Source organism: Rissa tridactyla, chromosome 16 (genome assembly GCF_028500815.1).
Source record: "Rissa tridactyla isolate bRisTri1 chromosome 16, bRisTri1.patW.cur.20221130, whole genome shotgun sequence".
Taxonomy (NCBI): Eukaryota; Metazoa; Chordata; class Aves; order Charadriiformes; family Laridae; genus Rissa; species Rissa tridactyla.
This window is the reverse complement of record NC_071481.1, coordinates 144194-169379: the sequence shown is the minus strand read 5'-3', so window position 1 is coordinate 169379 and position 25186 is coordinate 144194. Positions and strand designations below refer to the sequence as shown.

The following is a 25186-nucleotide window of genomic DNA, read 5'->3' as shown; positions in this document are numbered from 1 at the left end:
TGCAGTTGCTGTACTGATTGAGCAGTGCATTAGGCACGTTCAATTGGAGAGAGAAATAAAAAGCTGTATATGAAATCGTCTTTGTTGCTAAGATGTCAAAATATCTGAAATGCATTCTGGCAATGTGGGAGGGAAAAGGTTAAGCAAAGGTACTGCATGTAGTGTCACAGTTACAGCCTCACCTGGGCCTCTGGCCAACAAAGCCAGTATTTCAGGTTGGATAGGATTCAGAAGAGGCTAGCCCTCCTCTTAAGTATGTTAGATCTGGCTGCTGTCTTGGAAGAAGCTAGACTAGAAAACAGAAATGAGAGAAAAGCTGAGTCTAAGTGTCACCTTCGGTGCTGCTTTTCTGTGAAAACAGGGAAAATGCAATTGTGCTTCATCTGTGTATCAGCGAGTGAGAAAGATCGTGCCACACGCATTCTTCAGGGCTGCTGCAGACTTTGCTTTGAGGAGTCCCAGGGCACTGCCAGCCTTCTGAGGAGCCTCCCTGGCTGCTGGGAGCTGCCAGTTGTATTGGAGGGGTCAGTCCACAAGTGCTTTGTGTTGGTAGTGTTGTCCCAAAGCTCTAAGGTGCATCAGTAACAACGCTGAGCAGTCTGCCCACGGTCCTTCGCAAACGATGACTCTAGCCCCAGAAAGGCTACCTGTGACTAGCAATTCTTACTGTTATTTGGCTAGACTCTTACAGTACCGTGTATTTAAAGCACCATTATAACTAGTCAGTGGAGTTCCTAGAGAAATTCCCTTCAGAAGAGGTATGCCCTGTGGATAGGAGGGCAGCTTGCTGAGCCATATTCAACCCCACTTTTATCTTACCTGCAGTTGAGAGAGGTGTTATCTGAACCCCATATTAGAGAATTTCTTAAGTACTGGCATTTCCACCTGTGCTCGATCCTGTTTCAGCAGCGGCCTCCTTCTGTGGTCACCTGCTGATTGTCCTTGATGAAGGAGTCATGTTCTCCAGTTGTAAAACTACTTGCTCAGACATTGGCCAAGGTTATGGTGTGGGAGCTGGACCATTAAGAGGCTCTGGCATAAATCTGTTGGCAGTGTTTCTTCTGCATCAGAGGGAGACATTGGAGCCAGGAGGATCACTTAGAGTGCAGTGGGTGGTGTTGGCCTTTTTGTCTCGAAAGTGATGGGGCGTTGCACAAAGGAAACTCGATAACTAGGTTAGCTCTTTCTCTGTGAGGAAAGCTCTTATTTGTAGGCTTTTTTTTTTTTTTTTACATCCTGCTTTAAGAGGATGGTATTGGCAGCTCCCTTAGGCAAGACACAGAATTAGACGGATCCTTTTTTTTTTTTGGTCCAGAATATCTACTCCTTTATTGCTGCCAGCAATGGAGAGACTATCTCTTTCTGTGCTTATGCAATGACTGCCATTATTCATTGTGGTGCTGTTAGGAAGTTAGAGCAGTTATTTGCATTGGGCTCAGCACACAACCTCTGGAGCTGTCACAGCAGGCAGCTCAAGTTCGCTTTGCAGCTTCCCCTTGCTGTGATGAATGTGTTAACTTCAGAAATGTTGTTCTCACCTCGTGGCCTCTTTTGTAGTTAGTCTTTTATAGAACCAGTAAGGCGATTTCCATTGCTCCAGCCTCTGCTTGCCTAACCCAGATGTTTCTTAAGCAATACCAAAATATGTGTGGGGCTAATCAGAGGAAAAGGAAAAAAAAACCTTTGTGACTGATTCCTCTGCTTGGAATGCTGAGAGGGAAAGCTGTAATGCTTACTGAGCTATCAGTGGTTCTGGGGACAAACCATTTCTGCTTCCTACTGACCAAAGAGACTAAGGGAATGGAGAAGTTCTGTAAGGAATAGTCAGTGTGAGATTAATGTGTTGTCTGTTGTTTTATTGAAAGTGGGCAAGGTATGCTTTTAATATCTGCTTCCTCCAACCCTTTCTAGAATGTGCTTATGCCTATCAAGGACCAGCAGCGCAAAGGTCCTGAGCTGATTTTTATAAAGCTGAAACGCTGTCAGGCTAACTGTCTGCATCCTTAAGGCTAATAAAATGGGAGTCCACAAAGCTGCTGGTGAGGAAGAGAGAGAGAGCTGCACAAATACAAAGCAAAAACTGGAGATGATCAGTCTCCAGTGATGGAGAGCGTAGAGTTCTCAGAGGCTCCTGGCTCAGAGGTGGGTGGCGATGCCTATAGCCCAGTGTGTACTGATCAGAGGGGAATTAATTGCTCAGCTGTTTGCCCTTCTACCTCGTTAGTCTGCTCCCACAGCCTTGTTGCAAACACTGGATATCAGGGCTGTGCAGAAGCTGCAGCTACGCTCAGGTGACTCGGAGGATGTTATGTACCAGGCAGATGTCACTGCCTGTCTGCAAAGAGCACGTGCAGTTAGTGGGGGTACTTTATGCCGCAGCGTAAGAAACTGCTTGCTGTGAGTCTGAAATTTTTACCCATTAATATTTATTCCTATTTCATTTCAGCTTATTTACCAATCTGATTTAACTGTATAAACTGTAGAGGCTAGAGAAGCATTAACCCAGGTCTACTGTCCAAATATACACAAATTTCCAGCTGCATAGATAACAGCAAATTCTTAATTGAACATGCTAATTCCTTTTCTTTCCACCCCAGATTTAAGAGATCTTGACCTGTGTTGCTGAGAATGTAACTCTCTAGGCTTACTGGAGCTGGCAGGTAAAACAGCACATCTTGCCTTGCATCCTGACTTTGCCCGCTTTGAAGTATTTAGCCTTAAAATAAGTAAATACATGTTTACGTTAGAGCTCGGCAAATCCTAAGGTGTTTTCTGCCAGGCATCTTTTATGAAAGCTGTTTTCAATTTTGAGTTAAATCTTTAGTAATTAGAAGTTAAAATCTCTTGATGTTTTGTATGGAGAAGAAAAGTGGAGCATTCTTGGGATCAGAGAAGGCTTTTCTGTTTTTGTCAGACTAACCATGACCTGGAGCAGCAAAAGGATGATTCTCCATTTCAAAGTGCAAGGGGGAAGTTTCTGGCCCTCTGCAACATACTTTGAATTCCTACATTCAGTTTGGAGCTGGGGTTGGATGGGAAGAATAATTGGAAAGAAAGAAGCTAGGGATAGAATTAAGCAGTTCTTTTCTAACACTTGTGTTTTTGAAGTAGTGGTAGAAGCAGCTTCAGCTTCTGTTTTCACAGTAAATGTTCTCTAAATATTCTTTAGGAAACGGCATTTCAGTTCTTTACTAGATTCCTGCATGGAATAATGCATTTCCCATTTCTGCTTTTATCGTCCTGTGCGTTTTTGGTGAATGATTACAAAGCAATGTCTATGAATCCAGTTATTGCAAGAAAAGTATGATTAGTATCATTGGTGTATGTTGGTGCAAGAGAGCAGCTGAAGTTCCTAGACACAGATATGGACATTCCCTCTGCAGTGCTCCAGGTACATTATCACAAAGTGTAATGGGAAATTCTTACGGAATGCCAGCAGCTACCATGGATTTGGGAGGAAACAAGGGACTTCATTTTGCAAAGAATCAGCTGTTTGAATTGCAGATCGCATAGCCAAGGGTTCTGTTTGCCTTGATGATGCACTTTGTTCTTCTCTGTTCTGCTTTTTTCATAAGAGCTTCTTGCACACACTTACCTTGCATAAACTTGCCTGCTGGGAGTGTTGTGGGATCACTGCAGTTTCAGTCTTTTTGTTATCTTAGTGATCCATGCAGAGAAATACAGCATCAGAAAACCAGGAAGGATGGTAAACATCATCTTTTTTGTTTTGTGCAGAGAGAGGAAGTTTTGCTTAATTAATTGTCAGTTTAAGAACTATAAATTCTTATGCGTGTCCATTGAGATCTGCTAGCTGTAGTGACTGAGACAAATACCAACTTGAAGAGTACTGCACTGGTGAGAAGTAAACATCTGTTCTAGCTGTCAGTCTTTGTTTTGGAGATGTTAACTCTCTCACGCTGAACTCCTGAACCAGTTCTGACTTTAAAAAAATCTAAAGCCCAAACCAAACAAACTGACGTGTCCCCCCCCTTTTCAGACCTTACCAGTGATATGTTCATCTAAACATTGACTGAATCCATTTTAGTCTGTAAATAAATACAACGGGCAATCCTGCCTTATGTTTCTTAAAACTATTAATGTTGTGTAACTGTAGCATGCATCCTGCATTTCTAGAGGCCCTGCCTTTCTAGACACTGGCAGATGTCTCTAGACTGCGTTTAGTGCTTATTTTAAGTGAATTAGAAGCTTTCAAAAGGTTCAGTTGGCAATTCCCGCAGGGGAGGACCTCTAGGAGCCAATTTGGTAGATGTTTGGCCTTGACAAATATCCAGACATTTTGAGTAGGCCTGGTGTTAATCTACAGTGCCTACTGCTTGGAGGAGAAGCTTTCAGAAGACTGCGTAATTGCAGAAGTGCTGTTTGTAAATCAGTAGATTTAATGTGGGATTGGAAATTAATTCTGTTGATGCAAAACACCAACAGGAAGCATAAGATGAGACTGCTTAACTTAGACACTTGAATTGTCTTCAGGTGAAGGTTAGCTGGATAAAGATCCAACACAGAAATGCATCTGTTTTAATGGATAGGTGTATATAAACACAGAGGAGCACGGATCATGGAGCACTTGTTGATTGGGGCACGCGTGGATGAGTCATTGACGGGGTGCAGTAGGGATGTAGCCAGCACTCATACTCTGTGCTCGTACTCTGTGTCCAGAGTATGGGAGACACTGGTTTGTAGGGGGAACATGAGGAGGAGGGTTACACAAAGCTGTAAAAGATGCCAAGTCTCTTTTGTTCATGACTCACCAAGGCAGTGGCAGCTTGTACTTGCTGCTCCCTGACTAATGCAGGGGTTATTCCCGAGTGTTCAAAGAATATTGGAGGTTACTAGTTCAGATTTTTTACGTATTACATCATTTTGTTGCAATGACTGACTCATTGGGTCAGTTTATTTAGCAAGTAAGCAGTGGTAAGTGAGGGAACTGTAACAGGGTATACCTGCATTGGCTCAGCTGACAGTACTGTTTGCTCCCTGTTCTAATTACTTCTTGATAAGATTTATCTCCTTTCCCGGAGGCAGAGAGAGCACAGCAGTACCTGCAGGGAGTCTGAGTCTTAAACAGAAAACCAGTCTGGGGGAGTGTGTGTGGGATTTATGTTGTGGATTAAAAAAAAATAATCCATTATTTCCTGAAATCTCATTTTACATGGCTTTGCGTACAGGAAGCAGTATCTGTTATCTGTAATGCAGCGTGCTATAGGCTGCATGGAAAGGGAAAAGGCTAACCTGGAAGAATTGCTGTTTAGGTGTAACACACACACTCCGAGGCACATTTGTCCCTAAAGATCTCAGTTTTTCTGAGCGTAAAATAGGCATAGCATCACCCAACAAAGACAAACAGTTAAAGGCAGTTCTAATGGCTCGTTTTCCCGTAGCTACTGAAGTCTTTCATGAGTCTGTCAGTCACTAGTATCAGGAACAGAACTTTGTAGTAGTAAAGAACACTTGCATCAGCAGGAAAACGATTACCTGGATATATATTTGCTAAGAGATAGGATTCTCGTATGGGAAGGCATGCCTTAGAAAATAGAAGTATACTATGTTGTATTCCTGCAAATCTTTTAATTTGTAAGATATTCACTTTCCTGTATATTCTGGTTAGCTTCCGTACAAGTTCTCAATATGATGAAACTGAATGTTTACAGATTTTCAGTAAGACTTTGAAAGAAATAGTATATAATGCAGAGTGCTTTTTTTTTACCTGGGGCAGAACTCTTTATGTAGAATATAGGCCCCAGTTTGTGTGAGTTTGTCCTGCATCCCCACAGAAGTGACAGCAGATTCTAGACATAGGTAAAACCTTGTTAAAAGGATTTTAAAAAATATTTATTTATTTTAAAGCTTGCCTATGATGATACTACCAGTGCTTGAGTTTGGTGATGCAAGGTGGCAGATCTCAAAGCGTTGAAGAGAAAGGACAGATAGATGTCTTCCATGTGCCATAATGTGTTAAATCATGAGGAATACTCCCTATTCTGAAGCAAAAAGAAACTGCCTTACTTTTAGTTTCACCGGGACGTAATTGAGTTTGGCCTCAGCACATAAAAATATTCTAAATGGAAGATATTTTTGCTGCATCCTTATGTCAGTTACTTTGTGTGTTTCTCTAGGTTGCAATGAAGGCATCATCTCTCAGAGAAGCAGCTATAGTTTGGAACCTTCTGTAGTGGGGAAATGTAGTGTAATATAATATTCTTTCTAAAAGAGTTTGTGCTCATCAGCTGGAATATGTTTAACTGGTGTGGTCTTTTCGGTCAGGAATGGTGGGCTTCACTGCTCGTAAAGACCCACCAAAGTTACTCTGATTTTTCAGATGTGGCAGACATTCGTTATGAACGTATCTATTTTCAAGGCCTGCCCACAGAACTGTGCTGCCATCTTCGTGATGATGCTGTCTGCTGCCCCTGCGCAGTAACTGCCCTGCGGTGTGCAGAACTGCACTAATTCATGTATCATTGATACGCTGGTACAGGCACGCGTTCTGATATCACTTCTGGTGTTGTCTTCTCATGAGGTTATGGATGCTCTCAGCATCTTGCAGCAGAAAGTTGTAATCTGGAAGAATTTGCAAATAGAGTACAGTGGATCCATCACCTGGAGGAATAATGCTGGAGGAGTTAGGCCTTTGTGAAAAGAGAGGGTGGAGAGAAGATCGACAGTCTGGGGTGTGCCTGTGGGTCGCCTGCGCTACTGAAAAATCAGGCAAGATAAGCTTCCTTCAGAAGGAACGTGGCCTAGAACTATTTTAGCATGGATTAGAGGAACTGATTTGGTTTGAATTGATGCTACCAAGATGCTGCTAGGGAGCTGAAAGACCATAGGCATTTTTGAGGCCTTATCTCTTCTTGCCCCGGGACCCATCACGCCTTTTGTTGTATGCGCGTTAGCTGAAGAAGTCAAATTCATTGAATTCCTTGATTTTCGGTCCCTCAGCTTAGAAGGTGACTTAAAAAGCTACGTTCCCCGCCTGATTTTAGCTGTTGTCTGCAACAGGATCTTTCTCCTGATGTGGAGAGAAATGCTGTTACAACTTGGAGCCCAAGGCACTTCTGATTCATTTATGTTATCTGTCTCTTGTGCTCCGAAATCACTCGGCACAAGCAAGATTCTCCTGCTGCAGTCTGCCCCACCCTATCTAGGCCTTCTAGAAAATATCCTCTTGTAAAAAAAAGTTATTTGCCTTCTGATTTCTATTGTGGCACAGAAGAGTCGACAGCTTATTGCTGGAGGATTTGAACATAGGTAGTGTTCCCTTTTACTACAGGAAAGGCCTCCCAGTAGCAAGAGTTGTGGCAAAATGACTAGCATTTTTTGAGGAGGGAATATTGAAGGCTCTGCAGACAGCATTGAACACTAGAAAGCTAGCAGAAACAGGCGCACGAATCCCGCCGGCATGGTAACAACCATCATGAAATGGGAGACGTTTAAGACTCCATGTTTACCTTAAGAGAAAACCTGTGTGCTGTTTTTTCAATGATCTGCGAGAACATCTTGAAATCTTCACTAAAACCTATTTCAAATGAATGGAAGCTTTCTCTGAGTACAGTGTGGGGGATTTTTGGTGGTGGGTTGTTTTTTTTTCCTCCTCCCCTCTTCCTTTTTGTGGGTTGTGTTAATACACATGCATTAACCTTTATCGTTAAGAACACTAAGTCTTTGCTCTTTATTTTTTTCTTGTTCGAGATTGTCAGGAACTGTGGGGAACAGCAGAGGAGTGTGCTGATTACTTAGGATGTAGAGATTTCAGTGAGAGTAGGCAAGCACAAATCATCATAAGAAAGGGAACAGTGCAGAGAAGCATCCCTGTTTGATGCTCAGCAGAGATCAGATGCTGTGTCCAGATTAAGGAGCAGACACTTCAAGATCCTGCTTCTCCAGTCGTCCAGGTCAGTCACCTAAAATAGAGTGTGCTCTGTCTACCTGCTGGCACGCATATTCCTTTTCTGTCTGTGGACATGAAGCAGGGATGGAAAATGAATTGCTAGCACATGCCCAACTCGTACTTCAGTGTAAGGTCAAACTGTGGCTGGAGCAAACACACATTGAGACTTGGCCTGTTACAGGTTTTGCTCCGCAAGCCTAAAGTAAGGCCTTTTAGGCAACGTTGGTAGACAGCACAGGAAGGAAAAAAGAGATTAATACTTGTGAAAAAGTTTTTTGTGAATGTTTTTTCTTTTGTATATATTCTTGCTTTTATTGCCTAGATGTCTGAGCAGGAAGAGAGAATTCACTGTTAACTGTCATTATGATCAGGGGTATTGTAGTTTGGGGAACAATTTGGGGCCTTCTCAATTGTTTGTAGTGTTTGTTTTTAACATGGGAATGCTTGAATCATCTGCTTTCTCCTCAAAGGGATCGTTGAGATTTTTCTTCCATCAGCTAAGTGATTACAGGGCTAGTGGAGAGGTGTATAGGTAATTTCCTTTCAGCAAAGGGTGGCCTAGTAGATCAAGTGACTATTAAGCACCCACTCTGCTTGAAGGGTGGGTGGAAAAATTAAGAGCTTGGCTTTGGCTTCGTTCATTTTCTGAGTTTATTCCCAAACTTGGTTTACTGGAGACACGCTCCCAGCAGCTCTGAGTCTAGCCAGACACAGTGGTGCAGAGGTGGGCATTGTTGTTTCCAGACTGCAATTTTTGGTGAACAAATATTTCTTGACTAAAAGGAAGAAAAAGCATAACCTAAACACAAAGCATTTTCTTAGCAATTTTGCATTATGCTTTTGTCACTAGTGCAGGAAATGCCTGAGGGGTAGACAAGCTTCTCCTGGACTTTCCTGTTTGCGCTTCCTGTGGTCAACTTAAAATACAGTGCTAAATGATGTTTAGAAAGTTTTTAAAGAGGCAAGGTTAGCAAGAAATTACTTTGAACTTTAAATAGGTAGTTGTGTATCAGCCCCTATATTTCCATGTTATTGCTACCTTAGTGAAGCTCCTGGCTTCTTTTGGGAACGATGAATTTCAGTGTAAAGAGTGAACTGATAACCATTATTAATAGGCAGAGCCTAAAAACTTTAATCCAAGATTGTAGTTAGATATGCAGGAGCTGTACTCTGTAAACTAGATTAAACAGGCAGTGCCCCCTCCGCCGCTTCTGCCAACAACGTGCCAGAGTTAGTGTGGCATGGCTGTGAACTGGTGGCTTTGGGAGCTGGCCGAGCTGTTGGACCTGTGTGCGAGGAAGAAAAGCAGTGATATGGTAGAACTTGGGTCGTCGCATACTGCATGTATACCCTCGCAGTTCTTTCCTTTGAATTTCTGCAGATGGTCTGAGGCCGTTTATCAGAGCTCTGTACGGGTGCAGAGTTCGCGTGATGGGCAGCGCAGAGTGGAGCATCATATGGGTTCCTCAAGTAAAGGTGAGGGCCATGTGTGTGAATAGTTCTGTTCTAGTCTCGACTGCAAGTGCTGCAGAGTCATCTGGGAGCGAAGGCCAAGCCAGTCTCGGTCTCTAGCACCGCACAGCGGTGTGCAGGACTCAGCCTGTCAGAACTACCTAAGTGCTCTCTTTCCTGCTCATTCATTGTGAGCCTAATGCTTTGGGCTATTGGTTGCTGCAAAATAAAAGTGCTGAGAGACAGCTTTTCTAGAATCTGTTCCATGTCTGAGGAGCTGATAGACAAGATGGTTGGTATTTTCGATGTCACAATTTGTACTCCAGCTCGTATTGCTTGTTTTCAGTTCAGTTTGCCTTCAGCTGCAAACACGCCTATGAGGGTATGAAGTTACATTTCAAAGGCATTGCTAATCTCTCATATATAGCTGTAATTGTAGCAGCTACTTTTAAAACCAGGCATTCTCTGGAGATTCATGCCAAAAAGTGTAACCGAACCTGGCAAACTGATATTGTTAAACACTGGGGTTTTATCAAGAACGTCACAGTTTACTGCCATCACGCTGTGGTCACTAAAGATCAGTAAAAGCGTGATATGTGTGTATTAGTGGTGTAGTATGAACATAGATCCCACAAACATAGGAAGAATGTGGTGCTCCAAATTCTTCTGTGGTTCAGCTTTTTACAATCTGAAAAATTCATTCATGAGTAGTTTTACTCTGGTTTCATCATAAAAGGGGCCAATGAAACGAGCTTCTCAGAACATGGCGTAGCCTTGACTGAGGAAGAGCCGTTCATTTCCAGATTCCACCTACACGCTATCATGAACCACATGAATAGACATTAAGGCTGAGCAGGAGTAAAACTTCAGGAAAGATTAAGTTTACTTTTAGCTTGTTTAGAGCGTGCATTGCAGAAAATGACTGTAGCATAAACCTATGAATTATATACTGTTTGAATGATGTTCAATCTATAGCAGTACTTAGCATCCAGAAAGCAGTTGAATGTTGATATGCCTTTATTAGTACTCAGCTAAGTTCCTGAGGGGGAAAAAAACCCCACAAAACCCAAGCTCATGAGATGCCTGGAAGACCTTTACAGATATAGGTAATGTTTTAAAAATATTTTGCCATATTTATTCCTAGGTGTTACCAAATGGTAGATAATGTTCATCTTTGTAATCAATAATTTTGAGTGTTTATACGTATGAACGTAACTGTGGGGATTTTATTTACTGTCATAACATCAGCAAACTGTTATTTGCATTCAGTTGCGTGGTACTAGGCTGTTGGAAATATGTTCATAATGTATGTGTAAAGTAAATATGGCCAGTGAAACAGCATGTGTGTTTGTCCTCAGTACCCTGAGCCTCACCTCTCTCCTTCTTACAGTCTCTCTTTAATCAGCTGACAACGGAGCTTGTGTCACAAAGCAGTCAGTCTTAGAAATAGTTTTGGTCTTGCAGGAATCCTGCTGAAAGACACCGAGGTCCACGTAGATGGCCTGGAATACGAGTAACTTCCCAGTTCTCTGATTTACCCCCACATAGGAACAATTTTAGACTTTTAAATAATTGCTTATGAATCATCTGGAGGGCTGGTAAAGGAAGATGTGTGGCACTCGTTTTCATGCCAACATTTTTCTCCGACTGTGATAGGGTATTAACAAATTGTAATCAAGGGAGAAAAACACTTGCATGAACATCTGCAGGAGCACTGGGAACCTCACCGAGAATAGAAGTGGCCCAAAACATGGAATTCTTTGCTTTCTTTTCTTGTTAGAATGTTTTGGCTTTGTGTTACCTTTTCATGACATTATTTCTTTCCTTGAATCATTGGCCTTTTATTCCTATCTCAATGACTGCACTTCTGTCCATGATTTTACTTTTTCTTATCTTGCATAGCTTTAAGCTTGTACGCTTTCTCACGCCTTAACAGCAGTCTTCTCAGCACGACAAAGCTGAGGTTACACACCTCTGTTGTATTAAATTAGGCTTTGGATCACAGCCTGAAATGCTACGCTGAGTGTTACAGAGGGCTGGAAGAAGTGTCCCCACTACACTCTTTGTTTTAATGTGGTCTGCACTGTGACACGAGCGTGAGATATGTACTCTACAGAGGTGGGGTTTCTTCAGGCTCGTCATGAAATATATTTGATTTTGTTCTGTTCTGTGGCTGCATGCTCTCAAATTTCCTTTCCGAGAACATTCAAAAGATGAGGGGCAGTGTCCTAATAGAGCACAACTCATTCCTGTCACTGAGGCTCTTCTTGCTAACTTTTGCCCGCTTGTTTGCATGAGAGCACAAGCCATTACCGTTTACTTGGTGTCATCAAGCTGTAATGATTCAGCTCTGAAAAGCTGTATTTACAGTCAGCCAAATGAAACACACAAGTACACGTAAGTATCTAAAGCAGAGGGCTTGTCCTTCTGATTTTTAGAATAAAATATGGTGGTGTGTTCTGTGGATGTTCCTATTTAAATTCCGTGTTAGCCAGGAGATGGATACACGTAATTCTTGACTAATATGGCAGATGTCCAATGTTCCGAGAAATCTTGCTGACAAATTTTATATTGTGTCGTGGTCTTTTCTGAGTCATTTTGATGAAAAATGAAATATCTTTCATGTTGTATGTGATCTTAGATGACACTATGAGCAAAATGGAAACTCTAAATTGGCTTCCATTATTTCTGCAACAGGAAGTCAGTACTTTTTTGCATAATATGAAATTAGAAATGCCTCTCAGTTTCACATTTTGTAAAAAGGAGTGATTCGGTGGAATTAGAATGGAATACAGCAATACTGTGTTAAAGCACTCTATCATATTTCCTACTTGTGAGTTATCAGTGGATGTGTTTCAGTCTCCATACATAGCTTAAAATGCTGTTTGAATAGTTTGATAGTATGGGATATAAGATAGTTTGTATAGGAAAATGTTTTATTTGCTAACGTAATAGTATTGACTTGGGAATTAAAATCCTACTGACAAAATGTACCCACAGTGACATGGGAACTTGAAAATTATTTGAAGACTTTTGACCATTTTGAAGTGAACAGCCTGGTCTGGCTGATCAGGTCTGATCTGTAAAAACCTAAGATTTGCCTCATAACCTAGAGTCTACTGGCATAGGGTTGCTGTGAATGACAAAGCTCTTACCCAGTGATGAGGAGAGCACTTGTGGCCAGAATAGCTGGCCTAGGAATGTTCCCGTCAGCTTTGTGAGGAATATTTTTGAGTCATGTCCAGGGATTTTCAGTGCGTCAGAGTTATGTGGCTGGCTGGCTGTTTATAGACTGCACAGTCCTCAAGAAATCTGTGCTTTTCCAGTCAGATGTGTAATCCTGCGGCCGCTGTGGGTCAATGGTAGGTTTTTCAGCCTCTTTAATGAGGCTGGGAGTTGGATGCATGCTCGCTGTTTCAGAGAGTGCACAAGTTGCTGCCCAGTTTGAATGGGGCTCCCATGCTTTTAACAGGCTACAGAACGAGTACTGTTTACTTTATGTGTAAGCAGCTCAGAAGGTGGAAGGTCTTGTTAATACACATCTGCTCAGTCAGCCGCAGTGGGGTTTCTTTGTTTGTTCTCCCCCCACCCCCGAGATCTGGGATTCCCCCTGTGTATGCTGGAAAAGGTCTCACTTTGTGTTTTCGAGGTTATGGTCTTTGCGGAAGATGAAATTTCCCAGACTCTGCAGGCAGACCAGTCTCTTCAGGTCCTGTAGTTGTTGATTAATCTGTGAACTGCATACTGTGCTCAGGAAGAGACGGAGCAGGAAGGATTTGCCTGTCCAAATATAGACTTCTGCTTTGGAGCTGGTTGTCTCAGTTTCCTGGGTAGTCAATGGAGAGAAACAGGTGTTGCTGGGATATGACTCATCCCGTCCAAGGCTGTGTCCCAATAACCGTCTGGCCGCTCAGACCGTCAGAAACAATGCCGTCAAAGTTTCATCAGAGCAGGACTCGTTCATGCAAGGTGTAAACATTCCACGTTTTCTTCAGGAGCTCAGAGCATGTTTGCAATTAGCTGAAAATTACATTGTTTATTTGACCCATGCATATTCCTCTTGAAAATAAGAGCTTGATTACTATTGTGACAGGCTTTCATTGGCTAAACTCAGTGGTTTTTTTCCTTGTGTTAATCGAACAGAGGAAGAAAATACGTACAGGCTAAGAAAGTTTTTGGCTATTTTTAATGGATTGTGTGGCCAAGTGGCTCTCCAAGTGAGTTAATTGACTGAGAGCAAAACTGCAGGTTGTCCATTCATAACAAGCCAAGAATAACACATACTTTTATTCCTGTTAAACAGTTGTTCTTATTTTACCTTCGTGCTGACAAATGCAGCTTCTGAAGGACTCAGAATTGGAGTAGGATCTTCACCATTTCAAATGGAGAGTTTTGTGTCGCAGGAAGCTCTGCACACTTCTGGCTCTATCTGTAGCTCTCATGTTCAAGTGTGCCAAAAAGACTGGTCTTCAAGGGTAGTCTGAGATGAATCTTTCTCCATGAACCAGTCTTGGTGAACAAATCCTGGCAGTGTTCCCCTGTCAGGGTCTTGATAGAATACTTTCAGACTTCTAATGTTTCTTGTAGGATATGAAACCAGACTGGAAGAATTGCTGGAGTGTTAATTTACTACCTGGTATCTGTCTCCTGGAGGAAGAGGAAAAAAAAAAATGGAAACCAGTAGTCTCCCACTGGAATCTTGGCTTGAGGTGAATAGATGAATGACAACATCTCTGTTCTGCAGTGGGGCCTCTCTGACCTTTTGCTTCCTGTTGAGTTGTGAAACAACAAAGTAAACATTTAACTGAATGTGGCAGCCTGAGACAATTGGCCCTATTGTAGAAGGAATGCCAGTCCCTTCTCTCTCTGCATAAATTCTCTTAGCTGGCAATGCTAATAGAGCTGCAGTGGAAGAAAGCCAGGCCTTTAATTGGGCAAGACCCAAGTTTAAGCAGAAATACGAGTAGTGTGTGGCTTGGACCCTGGAAGTGTCCTGGATGCAGTAGGGCTGCTGAGGGTTGCCCATGGTCAGAGCCCTTTCAAAAGTATTTTGTTTGTAGCGTAGGAAATTGATTTGCAATACCGAAGTCTTCAAAGCTCTGCCATGGGTGTTGGGGGGAGTGGTTGGATATGGCACCATTTTTTTTTTTTTACTGATATAACCATTCTAGAGTGGAATTGCTGAGATGTGTTCCTTGTACAAAGAGGAGTCATTCTTCAAACTCGTTTCCTTGATCTCATAGCATTGCTATAACTGCATTCCTAGCTGAGGTGGGCTTCTCAGCATGAATAAAACTGGAAGTTCTAAAATGCTATAAATTTACCTGAACTTATTGTTCATCAAGCTCAGATGTTAAGTAGTCTATTCCTTTGTTCCAGGCTTACCAGTTCATACCAGCCTTATTTGTGATGATCTCTCATGATGCTGGAGCCTGCATAACCTCCTGCTGAAGAAGACCTGGCTAATACTGACGCGCTCCCACTGACCTTGTGTATTTCCAGATATAGTCCATGAGAACATTTTGTCCTGCCTTTAAAATACTGTCTACTGTACATGTAAGTAGACATTACAAGTAGAAAGAAACAGTCTGGAAATAAATTCATTTTAATGGTAGTTCTGCCCATCTGATAAATCTGCTGCCCTGCTATATTGTGGGCTTTTTTATTTTAGAGTAGATTGATAAGTAAGTTGTTTTTAAACAGATTGCGTGTCAGTAAGGATGATACATGTTTAATGGACATTTAATGGACTTAAATTCTTAAGGAGTTTTACTTTCTCCTCTCGACTATGCTAAATGCGGATGCCAGTCTCTTCTGACTTCCTGTAATTAGTTCGATAGTCAGACTGACTCAAATCTACATTTGGAAATACTGTTGCTTTCAAAGAATATTGGCCTTGTGCAAAAAAAAAGGAGTGTATAAGCTACATGAAGATCTGCCTTGTGTGTGTCCCTTGGTCCCCAGAGCCTCTCTACAGCACCTGTATATTCCCAGCCTATTCAGTCAGAAAATTGTCTTGTGGAGTATTTTAGTTTGCTTTTATTATTGTTTTCATATCAAGTGGAAAAAAAGAGATTTGAAGTGGTGCTCATATAGATGAGGGACACTTTAGCATTATCTGAAGGTTTTCTGTTTGCTTTAGTTCTCGATTAATTTTGTGCACATATCTAATTAGTATACTGATAGTCTCTCGGCAGATGTTTCTGCCAATGTATCTTTGCAATAACATTTCTTGGTGAAATGGGTCTGTACAGACAATCCTTATCTTAAAAAGCTAAGGGAGTTAGGGTCCAATGATATCTGCATATAGTGCCATCTCTCCCATTGAGCTCTAGCTACAGACACCCCTCACTTTGGGCGATCCTTGAAATACATTACTTCTATCACGTATGCGGAATTAGAATATTTCAGATAAAATGTCAAAAAATCGACAAAATAGGTGGTATATATACAGCTGACCACTGAGCCCTGCTATTTCGTGAATGGGAAAGTCTTAGTAAACTGTTTTGGACTCCCTTCCTGGATCCACTTTTTTTTTTTTTTTCTCTGAGACTGTGTCCTAGATGGCTTTCACAAGCATGTGTTTCCCAAGGGGGACTTTTAAATGTCATGTACTTTGATCTGCCAAGTCCCTAGCCTGGCAAGGCAAGCTTGCCACTTCTCTGTGAGAAAAATTAAGGGCTTTAAAACTGACACTTCTCCAGTTTTTCAAGCATATTGCTTCTCTGTTTATTCTGCCAGCACCACCCAATGTAAATGAGTTCCCGTTAGTCACACAAGAATTTTTTTATGAGCCAGTATGCAAGGATGTATTCTCAGTCTAGTGTTCATTAAATTGTTGGACCTTCGTGTTCATAACATCATTGTACATCAGTTCTGTGCCAGATGGGCACCTATAAGCTGCCTAGGAGATGTCTTACAGATCTCTTCAAATTCTTGTGACTTAGACCTGCCACAGTTCTTATGTCTTCTGTTTTGTGAGACGCCATTTGAATGAGGATGAAGTTCAAGAGCTGTAGTTCAGACAGCAGTCTTAAATTACTATGCTCTCATTGAAATTCATTTTCTTCAAGGTTCATTGCTTTCTCACACTTGCCACCATGATAACTGCTACGCTGAGCTCTTCTTATTTTTTGTTACTGCCTGCTAGCCAATCTTCTAGATGGATTTGTCGGATTGTAACTTGATGGGGGTTTTGATAGGTACATTAAAAGTGGACTGTGCAAAAATATTATACTGTATACAAATCGTAACACCTACTACTTCTGCTCTGTGTCTTAAAATAGACCACTATGTTGTTTAAAGAGAAAAGGAGTCTAAACAGCTGAACTGTTTGAGCTGTCGGGCTCCTAGCAGTGAATGTTACAGCCAAAGGCTGGCTTTGCTGGAAGCACAGACAGGACAAAGTCACTCCTGCGTGTTTTCCTTTTTTGTACCAAGCAGATTAATTCCTGAAGTAGAATTTTGATCAGGGATGGCATGGAAATCCTATCTTGCCTTTGCTTGTGTGGATGAATTATGGGAGCCGTTGGTATTGCCAAAAAATGCGAGATGCTGATTGATGCTTCTTCCTTTCTAGTTACTTAAAACTTTTTTTAAGTTTATGCAAATGAGCTGCTGTGCCCTCTTGTTTTTACCACGCTTGAAATAATAGAGAAGCTAACTGTCTAGTAGAAGCAGTGAAACCAGGCGGAACAGCATCTTGGTCTTTTATGTATTGTCATGCCACAAATTTAATCGTACATACTGCCTTGCTTTCTGCCTCTCTTTTATTTTGTCACTGTAGTTGCACTGATTTTTTTCCAGAGCTTTCTAAGGCTTGTTACTAATAATGTATCTTCAGGCTTCCCTGCCTGTATTGCTCTATTTTTGGGTTACTAACCAGAAAATGTTTTCCAAAGTCAGGGGGAAAAAAAAAAAAAAAGAGTGAATTGACTCTAGGAGCTAGAATGTAAGAGAGGAGTCATCTCACAAGGAGATACTGAAAAAGTTTTGTCCTTTAGTGCCTTTGGGGAGGTAGGCTCTTTGCTAGGTGTTACCTAAATGCTGCGTGGGCTTGTCCATCTGCGTGTGGCCCTTCTGTGTGTGTGCAGCACTGCAAGTCACGTTCAGAGTTTTTGCTTGCGTGTTCTTTCCCTATTTGTTCCAGAGATGTTTTCTTTCTGCTTTAGTCTTTCATCTCCAAAATATTATTTTAATTTCTCAACATTTAATGGAAGGCTGTGCAGATGGATGGCTTAAAACTATTGTTCAGCTCCTTTCCTCTTGGGAAGGTTTATTGGTGTCCTGTTGGCAAGCAAAACACAGATCTCTTTTCCAGAAGCAAAATTTATGCTTTTTCCTGCCTGTTTAAATTCACTCAGTCCTCCTGGAGTTCATCCAACCCTAAGTTTTCAGACTTGAAACAAAACACTGGCATTGGTTTGTTTAGACCTATCTCAAGCAGGAGAGTTTTAAAGCTGGTTATTTCTTAAATACTTTTCTGCTTCTCTAAATAAAGAGCTTCACAGGACTTAACTCCAGGTATTTTTTTGACACACCATAGCATTACTGCTGAACTTTTGGATTTTCTCCAACTTTTCCAGGAAAACTGCATGTAAACTGTCAGGATCAAAGATTGAAAATACGTATATATAAAAACAAAGCCCAAGCAACCAAAAAACCCCATGGGCCTTTCCTTGAAGAAAAGTATTTCATTTACTAGTTCTAAAAAATTATTAAAGGCACAGTATTTGAAAAATGTGGATGATTTGTCACTAGCACTTCTTACTGTGAGGTGATAATTCTGTCATTTGAAATTTGTAAGCACTGTCCGGGCTTCTTCGTGAGGGTTTTATCCAGCTCACACTCACTCTTTGCCTTCAGAAATGACTGTGTAAAAACGTTAGGTCTCTGTGGTGTCAGATCACAGTGGAGTATCACATTGGTCCTAAATTTAAATTCTAAGAATTTTCTTTTTCAAGATCCACCTGTCAGACAAGTTTTGTTACGTACAAAAGTTAGCTCTGTAGAAGCTTGAAGTGTGTGTTGCTTTTAAAGTGAAGTCGCAGAAACCTTTTGGAATCTAAAATCATTAAGGCAGGACAAGAGACAGACAGAGGTCTTGCTCTGCACAAGAACCTGGCAGGAGTAGAGAGCTGCTGAGGGAAAGGGTGGGTTTGGCACAGGGGAAGGGGGTTTGGGCAGCAGATTTGTGGAGAGGAGGGGAGGAAATGAAAGACAGGGACTGTCCTCTCCAGCACCTCTTCTCCTGGAGAGGAGGGAAGGTATGTACAAGCCCAGACCTTTTTCAGCCTGTGAAATTTAACGTTTGTTTTCACTCCTGCCTTTTCCCCAGCCTTCAGCAATTCAGTCATCTATACCTACACCCTGCTTCTCACAAGAAACAGCTGCTCTGTGCTGCCCCAAGGATCTCTACTTTTGCTTTTTGCGGAAGTGTTAACAAAGACATTTTCTTGTTCTGTCTCCTGCAGTTCTAAAAAAAGAATAGCAATTTAAAAATGCTACAGGAGTTTTTATGCAAGCCTAAAAAATTCCTTATGGACAAGAGTATTGTGCTGTTATTTCTTCAGATGGCTTTACGTCACTGAAGTTTGAAGCTGCAGGCATATAGGCTTAGGGTGGGTGGTATCTATCATACAGGCTGTGAAAGGACTTAAAACGGAGACGCAGACTGCCAGGTCTGTAGCTGTAACTTAGGCTTTTAAGGGAAGCACTGAGTTTTTGGGAGTGGGCTTTTATCTTAGTCTTTTACCCTTCAAAGGTGTCTACAGATGTCAATGCTACCTGAATTTTAATGAAATGAAATTATAGGATAGCAAGGGGGGAAAAGGGGGGGCATTAATTTCCATTTTCTCTTGTTAATAGGGAGATTTTTTTATTAGAAATGAGAACTCAGGTTGTGTGAGGTAATTTCTTTTTTTTTTCTCAATAAATAGTATTCCTTTGAATAAAAAAAAAACTCTTGAGTTCTCAGACCACCAATTTCATATTTTTATATGTCCTAATATTTGCCTTCAAATAAACTAAAATACTAGTGATTACGGTGTAATACTTCGCTCTATTTAATTTCTGTGTTATGAACGTTACTTGGGAAATAGGGTTAATGACAAAGCAAGAGACTTTGAATGCCAGAATTTCATGTTTCTTGTTCCTCAAAATTGCTTTTTAGATGGGCGTTTGAGCATTTGGTGAGGATGAGTACAATCCCACCTATGACAATTTCTAGCAAATTGAGAAGAAATGTATGCAGCCTTAGATATAATTATTTGAATATACATTTTGGGAAATAGGGAGCTGTCGTGCAAGAATGGGCTAACCTTGTCAAATTTTTCTCCACGCTTTTTGTCAGCTGGTTTCTCTGAGCAAGTATAGCAGCCCATGTGTTATTTCACAGGAGTCTGTTGTGACAGGAAGCAGAAGAGAATTTTACTGGCATGAGTTGAAGACAGTGGAGAGCTGTAAATTGGGCAGGAGCCCCAAAATCCATTTAAACCCGGGATCCACTGCTTCTGCTGCTCACAGAGCTGCTTGCTTTGATAGGTCAGTAAACTATTTTCTACTAAAATGGCAGTGTAACAAACTGCACAGTATGTGATATTTCCTCATTGGTCAAAAGAGCATCCTTTTCCTGCGAGGGCAGGTCGGGTAGAAGTCAGTTCACAAAATCAAACTGATACAAGTGCAGCATCAGCAGAATAAAATTAGGTGGTCAGGAGAGATACCCAGTCTTCACAGACAGTTCTGGTACATGCCTGTCTGCAGCAAACTATGTGCGTTAGAAATGCCTTGCAGTTAATGTGCTTCTGGAGCTCAGTTTGCAAATATGCACACAGAAGTAATGAGAGTTTGTCTCGGAGTCACATCCGGTCGTGCCAATTAGAATGGCATTCATTCACAGTGATCCCAATGGCTCCAAATAGTACCATTTCATTCATATTAATCCTAAATGTAAAATTTTGGGACATATAAAATACCCATGTTATTTCCACATTGAATGACACAAATGTCCTTAGGAGCACTGCGCTGCAGTCAGCAGCAGATCCCTTCTCGTTATTGCCCCGGCATTTGAGCACCAACATTCTTACTGGATATACTATGTGTATTAATTAGCATTAGCTTTTTAAAATATGTATAAGAAATAGTGTCTCCGACCAGCAAAACAGAATTTGTTGCTCAGAAAATCAGTAATAGAACGTTTAATTATTTTTGTGTAGGATAAATAGTCTCTTACTAGGATTATGTGCTCTGCTTCTACAAAAATGCAGATTTAATCTATGTTATGATGAAAGGTTAAAACCACAAATCCCATTTAATAGTGGATCTCCAGCAATGAGTAGCTATGTAATTTTATGGATAATGTCCAATGTGCGAGTTAATAGTAAGGACACTTTTGTACCTGTCCCACAGTGAAGACTAACCTGAGTATTGCCTGTAAGACAGGAATCAAATGCTTGCTTATATGTGGGGAACGTGGATAAACATTCCAAACAGCCGCGCTTATTTTTGGAACAGATAAATCATTTTGCAGTACTTTTGCTAATTATTGATTAATTTATCTTCTTAGTTTCAGAATAGGTCTTTTCAGACTAATTAAGATGTCCCTGTGAAATGTTTTTTTTGTAAATTCCTTACGGTCAGTCCTGGTTTCTTTATGCTACAGTATATGTTTGTTACAAAGAAAATATGCGTTTGGTTTGACATGGCTTTTGTCCAATACATTTATTTACTGGGTCTTACAACTCCACGTTAGTATAGCTTTTGAATTCCAAAGTTTATTCTTATTTTTGGGATCTGGAAGTCGAGGTTTTTTTGTTGTTGGGTTGGGTTGTTTGGTGTTTTCCCCCCCCCAGCCCCAACTATGCTGACACAGTTTCAGTTATTTATCTGTTGGGTGTTACGCAAATGAAGTAGAGGGAGAAGCATTGAGGCACTCTGTAAACTTTTAGCAACATGGTAGAAATCAAAGTGACTGAATAAAAACCTGTTATCCAACTTGTGAAAGCATGAATCAGCTAGATGAGGCTTGAAAGAGGATTTGCTGCGGTTGGAATATTCCCTTCTCCAGTGGGCATCATGGATACTCTCTGGGTTATGCATGGTTCAGGAGGCAATAGTGGTAGAACCCAGATTTTTTGGGAAAGTTATCCATGAATCTGTGGTGTTAGCAGTTTAGTGGCAATTTGACTTATAATATGTTCTGCTCGTAAGTGTCAGTGATTTGGAGCCCTATTTGGTGGTTTCCTAATACTCGGAAGTAGAAACACAATACAAGTTTTTGAGATTAGTTTAACATGCACAAAAACCCAAAACCTCCTGCAAAAAACTAGAAAAAACCCAGCACTTTAGTATGAAACATTAATGCTATGACCTTAGCGTGAGAATCCAGAAAAATAAACAGTTACCGCATTTGCTGATGTGTAAGAAACACAGCAGTAGCAATAGATGAACAGCTTCTTATGAGCAGTTAGTTTTAACAAATGTGTCGGTGTGCTAGCCTTTCCCCTTCAGTTTTTTACTGTCTTTGGAGAGGTGAAGGGTTTCCTCTTGGAGAGGGGGCGGGCACAGGGCTATCTGTTCATATGTCTTATAAGCAGGTTCATTGTATTCTTCAGGAAAATACGGTAATACAAACTCTACTGATTGGCTTTAAATTGACATAGGGTTTCCAGAGCAAGGCAAAAATATACATGTGTTGTCTGGGTTCAGTCCAAAGCATCTTTGCCTCTGAACTGGTTTAGGCCAGAGAGACAGGATGTTCCACAGAGCAAAAAACCATGCGATTAAAGAGCATGAACAAACACAGAGTATATTATTAACAAAACACCAGACTGCATTTCAAGTTAGGATTTCTGGCTGGTGACCGATGGAGTTGACTCAAAAAGTTAACAGAGAGACAAAGGTCCAGTCTGTTCTAACATAACTAATAATGACAAAAGACTCCCTGAAGCCTTCTTACTGTACGGTGGTCTAAAAAAGCTGTTCACAGTGGTACAAATACACCACAGAGAGACTCTGTGCTCAGGAACATGTGCTGAGAGAATGTTATGGCAGCTGCTGTGGAGGGATTTTACCTCGATTCACCATTCTGTATGTGTCTAGCAATTAGGCTCCCTGTTATCTCCAGGCTCCTCATGCTGTTGACACCACCTTTCATTTCTCCCTTGTGTTCTGACTCACAGGCCTGTCAGTGCCATTCTGTCTGTCCTACCTTGTGGTCCCTTCCATTTTCAGGATGTGGCTGATACCTCCTCACCCTGATCAGCAGCTGCGTAGGCCGTGATCTGTACGGGCAGACTATGAGTCACACTGTCTTGTGGTGAGGACGCATGTAGTAGAGGCACGAGGTGAAGGGCATGTGGTGTTTGGAGACTTGTGGAGCACTTGACTAGCAGCTGACAACAAATTTTGTTCATAAGCAGGTAGATAAGATGGAGGAGTCTTGGCTGGTCATGTGCAAGGAAGAGAATTGAAAAAAACCTGAACCGTTTTTGCACTCGTTGATAGCATTGGGACATTCTGCTCCAGGGAATTTGCATGCCTTTGACCCCAGAAAGCCTGAAGAGATCCATGAATCCTCACCATGTAAAAGTTTCTTCAGGAAATTCAGTCAAAGACTGTCAGAACTGCTGTGTCCTGTCCTGTCCATGTGCATGCCTTTTTCTGAGAGGCTGCACCTCTGCTCTCCTCCTCTGCCAGCAGACGGCTGCGGTGCCAGCGGGCCTGTGAATGTGTGTGAATCCTGGTGGTGTTTTACAAAAACTGCTTTCTGCTCTCTGGGCAGTGTGTGTGGATCTTGGGAAGGGGAGCATCAAGACCGTTTGCATTTATTTTTCACAGAAGTTTACTGTATTACAAATGGAGTTTGGCATCCTGGATTTTCTTTTTCAGGGCTTCACAAATACTATCGGTTTTTCCACTTGTATTTAATGCTTTTATCCAAACAGAGAGCCCTAGCTGTAGTTTAACTGTTGCAGGCTCATCATATTTAACATGCATTTTAGCCAGGAGGGAAAGGAGCGTTTGGTGCTGTGGAAGCCGTGGGTGTCGGATCCCTGAGAGGCAATGCGCTGCTGTGGGAGATGACAGTTTTTCCTGTACTGCCCGCAGCATCACCCAGGAACGTGTCTCCTCCCTCACAGCGCTGCCAGCTGCCCTGCCGTCCCGTCCCCGCTGTCAGGCGGCAGATGCTCTCCACTCCTCCGGATCCGAAGCCAAAGATACTTTTGCTAATGCTTCCTCGCTCCTCTTTCTTAACTAACTCTTCTTTCTTATTGTTGAAACTGAGATTTCCCGAGGCACTCTGGGCATTGGATTGCTTTGAATGCCGGGAGAGGTTGTGGAGCAGGAGGTACGGGCGCTCCACGGGGAGGCCCCAGGGTGCTGGCCTGAGTCAGGAGCTGCGGAACCGGGAGGGCCGGGCCCGTCGGGCCTGAGTCACTGGTAGCCAGCAGCGGGTCAGCTGGCGGGTGGCTGCAGCCCGGAGTGAAAGCTTGTAACTTGCCAGCCAGCACACGGTTCCAGAAGTGGATATCTGCATTTCATCAGCGTCTTGTATTGTCTCTCTGAGAAATGGTATTCAGTTGCAGGTAATTGGTAGTGCTTCGGTTTCCTGTGGCTTTCCACCTGTTCATTTGTGTTGGGTCAGCTCAGCTGCTTTATAAACATGGAAATGTGCTTGAAATCTGATGAGCCTGCAACACAAAGGAAAACCTAAAATGCTGTTAGATCTCAAACACCAGAACTGTGGGGCTTTCTGCCAAGCTCCGGTTCAGGTTTGCATGTAATGATGAAATTAAAACTTGGCACTTCTTTCACATTCGGTCAGAGAAACCATTCCTAGGTTCTGCAAACAATTAAAGGACCAAATTATTCTTCGGTACTTGTGTTCTTCAAAAAAAGACAAATAGGTGGGAATCCTGTAGCAGCCAAGAGGGAACTGTGGTACCAGGGAAGTCAGCTGGCCTAGAAATTGTTTCATGTGTCCTTGGTATGAAAATGCACTGAAGTTTCGCAACAAAATGGCAAACATAACGTACAGTGACCTGTTTTCTAACCCTGGGACAAGATTAAATTTGAACTGGTGACAGGTATCAGAATATTTGCCTAAGCAAACAAGGTAAAAGTTGTGTTAAGCCTTTTGGAATGTTCAGTCACCCACTTCTGCATGATTTGCATGATAAAATCTCAAAGAATGGAATAGAAACACTTCTAATGTGTAAAGTAATAATCATCAAGTTCTTACAGAGTGTTCTATCTTAATACTGAAATGTTCTGCAGATTTTTCTGTAGGTTAGGTGGAGTAGAAAGGCAAATTTACCATCTTAAATGCGGTTTTCTGATTGCGTCCCAAATACATTAAGCTACGATTGTGTTTCCTTAATCCAAATGTTTTGAAATTAAAATTGCTTTTACGTGGAGTTCTATCACAATTGATGTCACAGCATTTTATTTACTAGCAGAGAAGTTCTAGTCAGGGCTGTCAGTCACACGTTATTTTTTTTTTTGTCTCTTCATCTTTCCTTCTTGCAAGACCTCCCAAATTCTTTATGACTCTTAAAAGTATTACTGTTTTGTAGTAAACCTTTTTCTGTGGTGCAGACTTAGAGGTATTTTAGCTATTTCATGGCTCTTCTCTCCAAATACTCGAGGGATTATTTTGTCCCAGTACCCTCCTGCACTGATACTGAACCTTGTTTTACAGCCCAGCATCCTCGCAGCTCAGCGTTCATCCATGAGCAAAACTCTGCCACCTTTGATGTAGGCGCTCTCATCAGTCAATGGCTGTGGAGCACCTTTGACCAGATGCAGAAACCCGAGTATTTCTTA

General features: G+C 41.7%; 1 protein-coding gene across 24 annotated transcripts in view; it reads left to right on the top strand.

The window, feature by feature from the left end:
• The window catches only part of SLC45A1 (solute carrier family 45 member 1), a 75275-nt gene that overhangs the window by 15997 nt on the left and 34092 nt on the right, over positions 1–25186 (top strand). For 12 of the 24 annotated variants that reach the window (XR_008469472.1, XR_008469470.1, XR_008469471.1 and 9 more), the window contains exon 1: positions 1–25186. This exon is cut by the window's left edge and continues 13573 nt beyond it. The exons of 3 other annotated variants lie outside the window; for them this stretch is intronic. The gene's annotated coding sequence lies outside the window, so the exon portion shown is untranslated. 9 more of the 24 variants (XM_054222140.1, XM_054222136.1, XM_054222139.1 and 6 more) reach the window with 7 other exon arrangements.